This window comes from Chelmon rostratus, chromosome 14 (assembly GCF_017976325.1).
Source record: "Chelmon rostratus isolate fCheRos1 chromosome 14, fCheRos1.pri, whole genome shotgun sequence".
Lineage (NCBI taxonomy): Eukaryota > Metazoa > Chordata > Actinopteri > Chaetodontiformes > Chaetodontidae > Chelmon > Chelmon rostratus.
The window spans coordinates 13718946-13732096 of record NC_055671.1 but is presented as its reverse complement, the minus strand read 5'-3'; positions in this window follow the sequence as shown (position 1 = coordinate 13732096).

Here is a 13151-nt window from a genome sequence, read left to right as displayed (position 1 = left end):
TGCTCCCTCCGCAGAGATCAGGGTCAGACACAGAACGGCGTTGGACTGAGCCGCTTTCTTGTTTGAGGACAGTCTGGCAGCGTGGATGTAGGTTCTGTAGGTCTCTCAAAGCCACACTGCTGGTCTGGATAAAATCCTTGTTCACGCTGAGCCAAAGGCAGCGCTGATTGATTGACTCTAACTTTCAATTGGGAGCACAATTCACAGCTCAGATATGAATTATCCTTATGTGAACCATAAGAAAGCAATGATAATTTGGCAAGGAACCCATTACTGGCTCCAATGCAGTGTGTTCTGATGTATTGCTTTTAATTTCCTCCAGAGCTCTGGTGTTGCAGCTTCACGAGATTACGAGCTGAGGTCAGGGCTTTTTCAGGCCGCTGTGCTCAGCACCTCACCCTGCTTCTTTCCAGTGTGACACTTAATTGTTTCTCATCTGGTTCACATTGGTTCACGATTTGCAAACAGTTTGGCATGGTGCAAAGCACAGTCAGTAAGACACCCCATGCAGTGCTTGATGTCGCTGTTGTGGGGTGCGAGGATGAATTATAAGTAGCGATGATGAGATTGCTGATAGCGCTGTTGCTTGCCATTCATATAATAAGACACAGCTTTGATTTGAGGGGCACACACTACCACATGCACGCACACACTCACACACACTTGGATGGAGATAGTCCCTTGTGTCTCAGAGATGACGGAGAGACTCAGGTTCCCGTCACTGTCTTTCACTTCTTGCTCTTTGTCATTTGAACTCAGTGACACTCCATTAGCATTCCAGCTCAGTCTCTCACTTACTGTTGCCAGACATAAATCTTCCCAGGTTTCTGTTTGAGAGGGGGCTGGCCCAGACATGAATATGACCTGCAGGCATCTGTGCATGTGTGTGTTTGTATTTAGGTTCATGACGGTGAGCCTATCTCTCTGTTTCAAAGTCGAACTTGGATATCTTTGGTTTGCCCATGTGAGGACCTCAGCTCGCTTTGCACAGGGCGCTTATACTATTAGTTTCGTAAGAAGTTTCATAACAACCCATAACAACGGCATTTTGATTAAGGAAAGAAACATTCATGGGCACAGATGGAGGAGAGGAAAAAAAAATTTAAGCTCTAAGCAATAAACAAGAAAATAAAGAATTTAAGAAAGCAATAAAAGCAATGTGCTGATCAATTAAGCCAGAACAGAAGAGTTACTGTTTGTGTGCATGTGTGCCGCAGCGCTCACTACATCAAACACTGAAAACATGCTGCGGTCATGCGACAGCTCTGTTTGCACAGCAAATAAACCTTGAGCCCCTCATACACACTTTACCCCTGCTGTCACATGACCTCACTGGCCAAAAACGTCCTGTCTGTAGCCACTTTACCTGCAACAACACCTGGTGCGACATGGATGGAGTATGATTTCAGGCATGTGTATATTTGCTTGTAGAGCTCATGAATGAGCTGTCATTTTCAATGTATGGTCAGAGGCGGCATGACGTCGGCGCTCAAATAAGGGTGATATAACGTTTCACAGTTTTGGTTAAAGGTTATAAGATGTTAAAGAGGATGAAGATATTGATGAACTGGGATAGTGTTTAAACATGGATTAATAATAAAAAAGGTTTAGTAGTAAAAAGTCATATTTTTCTACATACCTCTAATTGTGTTTATTCATGTCTGTAATTTGAAAAATTACATGTGAAAAACACTTTCTCTTTCCACAAACAATGTCTTCATTATGTTGGATAATCCCCAGACCTCGGCCTCCACAGTAGTAGAAAGTGCTTCCAATGAAAACGGAGGACAGCGAGGTCCTGAACTTTATCCTGACCAGGACGTTGTGTGTGGAAAGACACACCGGTGAGTATTTCAGAGGTAATTTTTAAATGCTGTGAAACAATCTTCAGTTGATCTCTGCTGTATTGGGTTTTGGTAGCAGATAGCTGTCTGCATTGCTTCACACAGGCTGGAGGAAAGTGAGGAAATACTGCATGCTCTCTGCGTGATTACGTGAAATTTCCTTTTTAATCCACATTTAATACCCCTTCTGAGTTTTACGTGTTTGGAACAATATCACATCTGTAAAGTTGTCCTTTATGGCTCATTTAGAAATAATCAGTCAGCACAGTTAAATCAGAACTTGTGTTTTGGTACATACTGTGGGTCTACCTCATCTAGATTTAAGTGTTTACATGGAGAAACATTAGCTTTCACTAAACGTCTAAAGCTCAAGATGTGAATGATTTAAAAGTCGTTTATCTCTTTCTCCGCAGAGACAACTTTTAGGTGGATATTCTTACCAGCGTGAAGTGTTTTGTATGACTGTGCTTTCAAATTGAACATCTGAAGGTGAAAGCTGAGAATATAACATCAGACCTGGCCACACGCTTTGGGCGATCTCCAGATGCAGACTTACGGTTCCCACTTATGCTTCATCATTCACAGCGACTGAGTAATGATGCTGAGCGGGCCCAGCAGCTGAAGTCTGGTCTGGGCCAGTCTGTTCTGGCCTTGTGTGCTGTGGCCCCCTTGCCTTATATAACCATCCACAAACTGCATCCAGTGGGATCTTCAAATGAACAACAGGCTGCAGACTCATTGCCACTGACAAAAGGAAAAGGCATGTGGAAGGCGGTGAGAGATTGCCCAACAAATCCAGGAACGTCAAAAGAGCGTATTGTGGGATATTAGCAGGCAGCCGCCACGACAGTTTTTGTAAAATCAAATTTGATGCTTGGATGCTGCTCAGGTTGAGTTATTATTCGTTAGAGAGCAGTGGTCCTCCTGCTAGCCACAATTCAAACCACAAGTTCAGTGAAATGTGTTCTGCTTATCATTACATCACTTGATGTTTGACCTTCATTGTGCAGCTTGATGTATGTGCAGAGTTTGACATTAAAGGGCTGTTTACGCATTCATCTGCTGAGTGTTTCTCTGTGCTAAAGGTATGACGTGTACGATCTGGCCAGAATTTAAGTTTAAAATGAAAAAAAAAAACCTTAAAACATTATTAACAGAATGTGAAGAAGTAACAGATCTGACGTCTTTGTATTGTGTTGCAGAGACATCTACTAAAGTTAGCATGCTAACCAGCTAGCTGCGGCCTGTCCTGTCTTGTAATACCACTTTGTACCACATCAGGTGGTACACTTCTCTGCACATAAGATTTGATGTGACCTGGCGCTTAAGGCACTGCCTCCAGATATATGTGACCACCAACGTAAATTTATCTATCTAACCAGCTGAGAACAAAAAGTACGCTTCTTTCTTTTTCTTCTGATGTGTGTAATATAATAACCACAGCTTGTTGTGTTGCATATCCAGTCTGACTTAAAAGACTTGGGTGCAGTTACTCTTTAAAACAACATTTTTTAAACCTGATGTAAGAACTATTGGAGCAAATACATTGCATCCTAGCACAGATGTTTTCAACGTGCACTTGGCTTTAACATTATGTTTCCATCCGTTTTTTTTACAGTATGCGGTCCTTGTTTGTCACGCTGGGAGCTTGCTCCACTGCACGAGACAGTATCCAACACTGACATAAAAAAAAAGCCCGTAGCCTGTCTGATGGAGGCTATGACTCACCCCCAAACATCACATGTTGTGTTTGCAATCTGTTATGAAGACATCATCTGCCAATCTGCCTGTCACCACAAACTCCTTGTTACACACACCACGATGCACAATTACTACTAACACTGCTCAAGTGTTAAGTGAATTCAAGTATCATATGTTTACATAAAAATGTTTGACGATTCATTTCTAAATGTAGTATCATGTGTTATTATGAGGTCTAGTACAAGTAATTGACATGCCGATAACATATGAGACAATAATCATTAGTCACTAATCATATTTGATATTGAGTTGATTATGTGATGTTAAGGAATAAACTTGTTTAAATTTGTGTACTTTCAGCTGCATTGTGTGGTGCCTCTGCAAAGAATTCTGAAAGGGAAACTTATTGAAATAAAGGGATAAATTACAAGAAAAAAACACATTGTCTTGTTGAGTTAAGAAAAAAGCTGTTATAAGCATAATGAGACTGCATTTTCTTAAATAATCAAATAGATGTTAGCTTAAGACGTTGGAGGGTTTTTTAAACCTTTAAAGGAACAATTAATCCTTCACTTTATTGAAAAAACTCAAAATCACTATATTTCGAGAAAGTAGTTGTTCACTGGACAAAAAAACCCCCAAACAACTAATCTATTTCAGCAACAAGCATACATATTTACAGCGATGTTTAGATTTTTTAAATTTGACTGTCACCTCTTGTTTGTATCATCTATTCAACTAAAAGCTCTGACTTCAGCAGGAACACTCTAAGATTTATGAGCCAAAAAATCTGTGCATCAATGCTTTAAGAAGTAGCTGAATCTAATTCAGAAGAAGAATTACATTCCTTAAGCATATCGGCATATTACGCAAGCTGCACGTGGGATTTGTCAGCCTTCACTGGCTCATAAAAAGCGCATATGTGGCTGACATACCTTACGCTATCATTATCACTGACCTTCCACTCTCAGTGCAGTAGGGTCAGTGTGACAGAGCTTATGGATTGCATCAGGGCTAAGTGTCGTAATGTAATTTGGATGCAAGGAACGAAACAGTTAAACTCACACTTTCTGGTCGGTAAAATGCAGCAGTTGGAAAATATGAACGATTAAAAAAAAAAACAAAAACCCAGTGGTCATGTGTTATGCGCTCCATGTCTGCAACAAATACTTTGATTCATGCTGCATCACAGCCATCCGCCCTCCACAGGAAAAATAAGCTTGCACGCTCTGTCAACGCTTCTCTAAACACAGTACTGGAAATATGCATGCGCCTGTCATCGCAGCAGAGGTGGGCAGGTGTGCGGTGCTCTGGCCAGCAGCCAGTTGGCACCTCACCAGAGTTAGATTGACGGTTGCACCGTGCAGCGATGTGTTAAAGAGCACCAGTGTGTACATTACGCTGCTGTATCCATAAGGAAAAGGGTTGTAGGGCCAGAGTGCAAACTCTGGTTAAGGGTAGAGTGAATAAACTGGATTGTCATTGATTGTTCGGTTGGTTAAGACACTTGACCAGCAGAAGTGCCCCCTATGGTAGATAAAACATGATAAAATGCCCTCTATGATGGTCCAATGGTGCAAGAAAATGCGGTAGCGGTTGACTGATTAATTGGTTGGCTGATTAATCAGGCCGAAATCTGACATTTTAAGATAATGAGCATCAGCCATTTAAATTCAGCAGCTGTGTCTCACTTGTTATTATTATAAAATTGCTGTATTTTATCAGCCGCCCTGCCCTACACTGGCACCAACCCAACCGACCCATGTTGGTCGACTGCTACTCTATGGTGCCCTTCCATTGGATAAAACAAGTTGCAATGCACTAATGCCTGTAAAATGTAGAAAATGTGATAAAGTGCCCTCTAGGGAGGCCTGTCAGTGGGAAACAAGATGCACTGCCATAGAGGCAGACATGTTAGAGAAGGGTTTTGTAGTGTTTCACCATAAATGCATCATGAATTTCTGCATGCTGGTACCCCACTGCATGCAGCTGGTGCCCCTTTTACTTTTTTTCACTCATTAAGTGTTACATTACATGCAATCAGTTGTCACAGTAGATGATTAATGAAAGTGCTTTTAACAGATTTCCTGTAAATTACAAAGCCCGAGATAAGGGTGGAGAAGGGCATTGAGACATGTGCTCTTGTTGCTTTTGGTATTATCACAGGGAATGGCACTGAGGGCGGGGGTGGGTATTCAGCGTGTGTCAGACGTTTCAAACCGGCCCTGTGGAGACAGCATGAAGAACTGTCATCCCTGGATCCCTCACTTTTATCGCAACCCCAGCACTGATGAGGGGGGATTAATTGTGAATTCCTTACCTGTAAGCCACTCAACAAAACTGTCAAGTAGATGGAAAAACTGAGAAAGAGGATGAGTCGCATCAGACAGAACAAAGAGAGGGTTGTACTTTATCGCGTGTACATCTGTTCAGTGACATCACTGGCGATGCCTGTTTGAATGGAGTGACAATTTCTGTGTACAGGAAGAATAATATGGCAAAAACAGCAGTTCAAGTTTTTTTTCCAGTTTGTTGGCTGCAAGTTCAGACTGACTGACCACATAAATTGGCCTTGGAATTTAACAAATGACCATAAACCGTATTAAGTTCATGTGCTGATGGAGGACTGTATTAGAACAATGGGTCTGTCTACTGTCTGGCTTCCATTCTGATGAGAGTGGGAGAATATATTGATGTTGTTAAAGACAAATGATAAACAGTGAGAAGCTGGTGATGAGAAAGAGCCAGAGGTTAATAGAGCCTAGACTCTATCAAGGCTTTGAGAGAGAGAGAGAGAGAGAGAGAGAGGGAGAGATAGAGAGGGAGAGAGAGAGAGAGAGAGAGACAGAGAGAGAGAGAGAGAGAGAGAGAGAGAGAGAGAGAGAGAGTGTGTGTGTGAAAAATCCACTTAGTGACTGGTGATTTGTTTTAAGCAAAAGGACATTTATTGACAACAAAAAGAGAGCAGTGCTGCGAGGATAGGAGGAACTCTGCTCCCTTGTTAGTAATGTTGATGTAAGAGGTTTGAAGTTGAGTAAGAGTGGATGAACTTACTGTGGATAAGATAAGGTGGCAGTTCCTCAGTCTGCTCTGTGTCAAGAAAAGAGCACAACGCGTCATTCAACACACCCCTTTGTCTGTAAGCCTGAGTTACTGCACGCCAAACCTTAAACCTCTTCATTATCACACCTGATATGTGTACATGCATATATACTGTACATGTGTGTTTGAACAGCTGAATATGATCATTTCTGTTGGTTATGAGTCACTTATGTAAGCAGCTCTCATTCTGTTTCCTGAACTCCGTGGTTTGCTTCTAGAAAACAAACTCAAACAAGGCCGAAATAGAAGACAAAAGAGAAGCTGGAGCCGGCCGTATGAGAGGCAAGATGGATTTCACTGAGTATGAATGGAAGTAGACATGATTGTTGAATGGACCTTTCTTTGCTTTTCCTTGGAACATCTCAGTGCTGCTGATTTACAGCAAAATAATGGTCACACATTGGACCATGTGTGGCTGAGGTAAACACTGGCATGAATGAATGCACCAGTGCTTGCACACACACACGCACACACACATGCACGCACACACACACACACACACAGAGGAAGGCCAGGGAGCTGCGTACTAATTTTTACAAGCTCTTCTAACTGCTCTTTACCACTAAAAGATCCTATCATGCCCAAAACTCACTGTGGCACTGTGGATGAAGACAAGGCCGAGGTGCTCCCACTCTTTGCTCAGTGTAAAAGTGAAGGACTGAATCCATTTGTTGTGATTCAAGAGGCGGACGGGCATTGATTGATGCTTGATATTGCAAATTGTTTTTCGAATTTGCTTTATTTGAAGTGTGAGATGGAAAAGACATGATGGACACAACAGTCTAGCAAATTCAAGGCAATTTTCTACAGTCCTGATGCACATTTTTGATTTATCTTGCTGTTTTGAAGCTTAACATAGGATAATATGAGAGCTTTCAATTAATCAGAAACACTATAGAGTCCAGCTTTGAAATCAAAGCTGTGTAAGTCCAGACTAATTGAATGGCCTGCAAACAGAAAGAAAAACAAAACTATGTTTTCTTTCTGTTTTGTGTGTATGTGCAGTGTGGGAGGTTGTGTGGACTGTCTGGAAATTGGTTTGGGAACGAACACATTGGTATCTTTTTGCACATTCCATGTGACGTACTGGGCCTGTGAGTACAGGGGCGTTGTAATACTTTGAGGAAGGAGATGAGACTCATTTTGAGTGGGAGGCAGATATTCGGCTCTGGCTTGGCAGCCAGGCTACAATACAGCGCGGACGACGCCGGGATGGGAGGAACAGGTCTGAGTCTGGGGCCTGGGGACGTAATTACAGCTTGAAATGATCCTGAGTGGGATTCTTAGGTGGGCGAGTACAGAGCATATAATGTAGTCTATGTTTCAGACAGGCTCTGTGTTAAAGCACTCAGCAGGTCATGCGTCCAGCGCTCGGAGAGTCTCTGCTGACGAGGGGTAACACATAAACTGCATTTAAAACTTTACAATCATAAAGTGCCTTAGCACTTCTATACAATGAGGAAAGGGACTTTTTTCTAGATTCAGGGGATGCAAAGATGACATAAATAAAAAAGAAATCACCATCTTTACGTGAAACCTTATTAAAAGACTACCCAGACTATGAGTCTACAGCTATGCTAGCAGTACTGTGAGGGTGTGCATGCAGGTATAATGTCAATACATTATCTTAGCATGCTCACTTTTGCTAATCAGCACTAAACACAAAGCACAGCTGAGGCTGAAGGGATTGTCTTTAGTTTTACAGGCATTTGGTCATAAATCATGATGGTGGCGCTAGATGAAAAATGAAAGAGCATCAACCGAGTGGTTACAATTTATCTCAGAGGGGGCTGAGTGTGTTGCAAATTTCATGGCAACCCATCATCTTCCCAAAATACCTTATTTCTTCAATAGCCGTGCACTCGCAGCTGCAGTATGATTAAAATATAACAAATAAAAGACAACTCAAACTGCAGTAGTTAAATAAGGATCGCAGTTTTAATCAAATGTATTTTTTGTCACCTTCACTCTCCAACTGATCCATTTAATTAGTCACTACTTATATAAATGGACCTATTTGAATAAATCCTTTGCTTATTTTACTTTTAAAACTACTGCAATTAAACATATGCTTTTGCTGCATCCTGTGGGTTGGTGGTGGCGGTTTTGGCGTGGGTGGGTGTGTGTGTGGTGGTGGTGGCGGCGTCATGAGCTGTTTTCTCCACTGCTTACATCCCGCCGTGGCCTTAACCTTTCCACTGTTTATGGATATTTATAAAAGACTCTGCAGTGTGAACGTTAAGGAAGTTACAGAGATCTTTGAAATAGGTGTGACTGAACTATTCTGTGTTCTGCACGAGGTCCTCATGCTTAAACACAGGCCTGTTTCACACAAAACACTCCTGACTATGACCTTAGATCGTGTAAACGCACCCGACCCTCTGGTGCCTAAACACAGACCCATACACAACATACATGATTTTAGCCTGTGCTCAGTTAATGTGTTGTACAGATTCCCATCATATAAAATCTAAGGGGTGCCAGTATTGTTTGGATTGTGTCTTTAATGGTTGTTTATGGGGCTATAAACCTCTCTCTGTTTATCTTATATACTACAAGTAAAATATAGTCAGACGTTAAGGACAGGAAATGGGTATCAGGTTTACCTCTTTGATAAGAGTACACACACAGTCTTGCCTGAACTCTGAACAGTCGAAAGTCTGTTATGAGAAACACATTCAGAGAGCTTATGCAGCGCATTAAAAAGCCCATTGTAGAACAGTGGCAAATCAGAGACGACTTCACAAGGATGCTCATCCTGAAACAGTGGAAAACAGACCTGAATGCACAGCAAAAATCGGCAGAGGTATAACAACCCACTCATCTTACTGCGTGCATTGCGTACTGTAAAGTTTATGGTGTGATCATCTTTGACAGCTGCAGCCCTGCGGAGCTTCAAATTTGGCCTCTAGTCTTTTCTAAAAGGATGCAGTTAAGTGATTAAAGTGTTTCAACAAAGTGGAATTTTACCAGTAAGAGCAAAAGTTGTTCCCAGGTGGAATGACGTACGGCAGGCATGCCCTTTCCTCTTCCTGTGCACGCTCTTTGTTAGCCAGTGAGTGGTGATCACGGAGTTCAGCCTCGTCTGTGGAGGTTATGGTACAAAACAACAACCTGCACGGTTTGCTCTCATCAATCAAGTTTTTGTTACATTACAATGAATTTGTTGTTTTCTAAAGGTTAATGTTTGGCTCCTACTAATCCCAGAAACATTTAGTATATGAATGAGAGGTGAACAGTGCTTTAAGGATGTTAATCCACCACTGCAGGTTTAACAAGCCCCGTGATAAATCAAATAATGTGGTTTTATTTTGTGCCTTTATATTGTCATTAACATATTTTGAGTCGTAATGTGCTACTGCGAATTAGAGTAAACACGGAAACTGTGAAAAACAACAATCCTTTTTCAGCCAAATGTTGGGGTCTGGCTTGCATTGGCAGCTGGCTACACAAAGTAGCTGGCAGACCCTCTCCCTAGCCATGTCCTCCATTTTTTCCTGGGGGGATCCTGAAGCGATCCTTGGCCAGATGTGATATGTAATGTGATACGTCCTGAGCCTGCTAGAGGAACTACTGGGGCTTAATCCCACGAAACAGGATTCCTGGTTATACCCATCCAAACCATTTCCTGTTTCACAAGTACCATAATAACAGGAAAATGGTAAAAGTTTTATTAAAAAAGCATTTATATTGGAATATAATTAGAAAATATGTGGGCCTACAGTCTATTTTCTTAAAACATATGCAACAGCTGTGTGAATCCATCTGAAATCTCACACCAAGTGAGTGAGAGCTTTGCTTCCACATTACTGGTGTTAATGAATTTCATTTGTAATTTACAATGAAGAATTGTCAAATATCACTTCCACAAGGCTCAACAGACAGATCACAGGCAATGAACATGGTGTTTCATATTCCTTGCAGCTATAGCGAAGTTCAATCCGAAGTTTGTATTTTGTTCATCCCACAGCGTGCTTCTGTTCGCAGGACACAAAATGTCTCATCGTAAGATTGCAAGACTGCGATGCATGAGATATCACTCATTAATCATCCCCATCATGAAACCCCTCATCACTACCATGTATGTGCATTTGAATGTGGGTACGTGTGCACGTGTGCATTGGAATGCCCTCTCCAGAGAGCTGTCAGTGCTACAGTGATGTTCTCCATGTCCACAATGCAAGACAGAATGAGCATTATGGATGGGAAAATAACCAGCGTGTGCACACGTGCGTGCCACTTTGCATGTGTGTGCACACATGACGGAGAGGGTCCAGTGATGAAGACGGTGAAATGGGACGAAATCATAAACTTTGCAGAGTTTTTGGTCCCGAGGTGATTGAGCTTCAGAGGCTAATGTTGTTAAAAGCTGCTCGGCTTTGGACCTGGTTGAGAACGGAGTGGGTATTATGTGTTTGGAGTTGATGCTAATGCACATTGAGGTGATTTGTTTCTCTTCTGTGGATATCTGCAACTGAAATCCATTTTAGAATCATCAGTCAAATATGCTGTGCATCTCAGACAGTGAGCCAAAAGCAACACGGATATTGCTTTGTATCTGTAGCTTCGACACTTTATAGACTGTAAATGATGCAACTGGCTCCAGCGCTGTGTGGGGTCTTTGCATGAACAGTCCAAAAGGCCACGCTGTTTACAGCTGTTTATTTGAAGTACTTTATGGTGGATTGCACCATAGGACGTCGACTGGTTGAGACGAGTTTGTTCTTCATTCACTGCTCAGTTGATGAACAGGACTGGAAATCTGAGGACTGTGGACTCACATCTGTTTGTTGCATTCATGTCGCGCTCTCTTGCAGTTTCCTTTGTTCTCATTTATGGATCCATATTTTCTAATCAGGTTCTGATCTGATTTGGATACTAAAGATATAGCGAATAATAAATGAAGCAGTATGGAATGGTTCACCTGCAAGGCATGCTATTAAAATTAAATATAATTATTAAACTTTGACATTGGACAGCAGATTAATCAGGTGATTAATGTTTGCAAATATTTAGTATTTTTTTTATTTCTATTCCTTCAGGTATTGTCAGTCCATTTGCAGAGGTTTTAAACTCGCTGGATTAGTCATACATGTAGTTGCTTATTGTAACACAGTTGTGAGATTAACTGTTGGCAAAATCTTTTAGCTACGACTTAGTGCTTGCACGAAAACGTTCAAATACAAGAGACGACCAAATTCACTTACTTTTGGTGATGTTCCTGTTTGCCCATTGTTTGTTTTCTGGGTTTGATTTGTAACAAAAATAAAATAAAATACAGTATATGGCTGATCTAAATGCACTTTATCTATCTCAATTTTTTGGTATGCAAATACTGGACACAACACCAGCACAAATATCCCACAATGCAATGTGGCATTGACAACAACAATGCAATGATGGCAGAGGGATGAGGGATTATTGCAAATGCCATTTGACTTGACATGGCAATAAAGTAGTGAATCTTCAGCAAGGAGCAAACATTCAGTTTTGCTTCGCACTTCACTGCAAAATCCAAATCTATGACATTTTCTAAATTGTGTGTTTTATCTTCGCAGTTACAGATGGCATTATAATCTTTCAGTAGGCAGGGATGATCCCATGTGGCTCCATAATTAAACAGGCTCTTCAGTCATATCTGTGAAGTAAGCCTGCAAGGTGTAATTGAAATAAACACCTAAAACAAAGGGAAGACAAATCAAAGGCATTTGACTAAGACGGAGCCTCTAATCAGCTTTATATTTTGTCTCTGAGAACTTATCTGTCCTTTAATTCAGGATGTGTAGGGGAAGCTGGGAAGATTAAAGGTCAATTTGCTTGAGTGTGTATTTGTATGAGCATGTATGACTACCACACTGGAGCCTCCCGTATGAGTAACCAAACCAGCGTCCACCTCCCGAAGGGATGCTTTGTTCGCAAAGGACAAAGGATTTGACGTTTTTCCTGAGAAGCTATCCATCACTGAAACACTGAAGCTGCCTGCGCGCTCCGTTTCGTCCTCGAGCAGGTTGGCACATGAGAGAGAAGCTTCATCAGGGTGTATCTTGCACCCGTGTTTGTTTTTTAAAGGTTTTCATCTGTCAGCTGCAAGATCCTGCTATGACGCGCTGAGATCATCATCATCTCCACCCCAAGGAAACTTGAACAGGTCTATTCCAAACGCACACACATACATACAGAATGTCACTATAATGGGAGAGTCATTTGGCAAGTGCATACCTGCTCTGTCTCCATCTGAAAACAGAAAAAAAAGGAAACAGAGGAATGCACGAGAGCTTTTTCAACGGAGGTGTCACTGAACGAGGTTCCACTTGTCTGATCAGATTGATGTGTCCATATTGGGCACTTTAAAGTGGCACTAAGCCATATTCCAATGGAGTTCATCCAAAGGTTTGTCCCTCATTCATAAAAACAACTGACATCAGCCCATCCATCCTTTGTCCACCTTCAGAGGCTTCCATCTTGAATAGATCAACCAATATCCAGCCTCATTTTCCTCTCTTA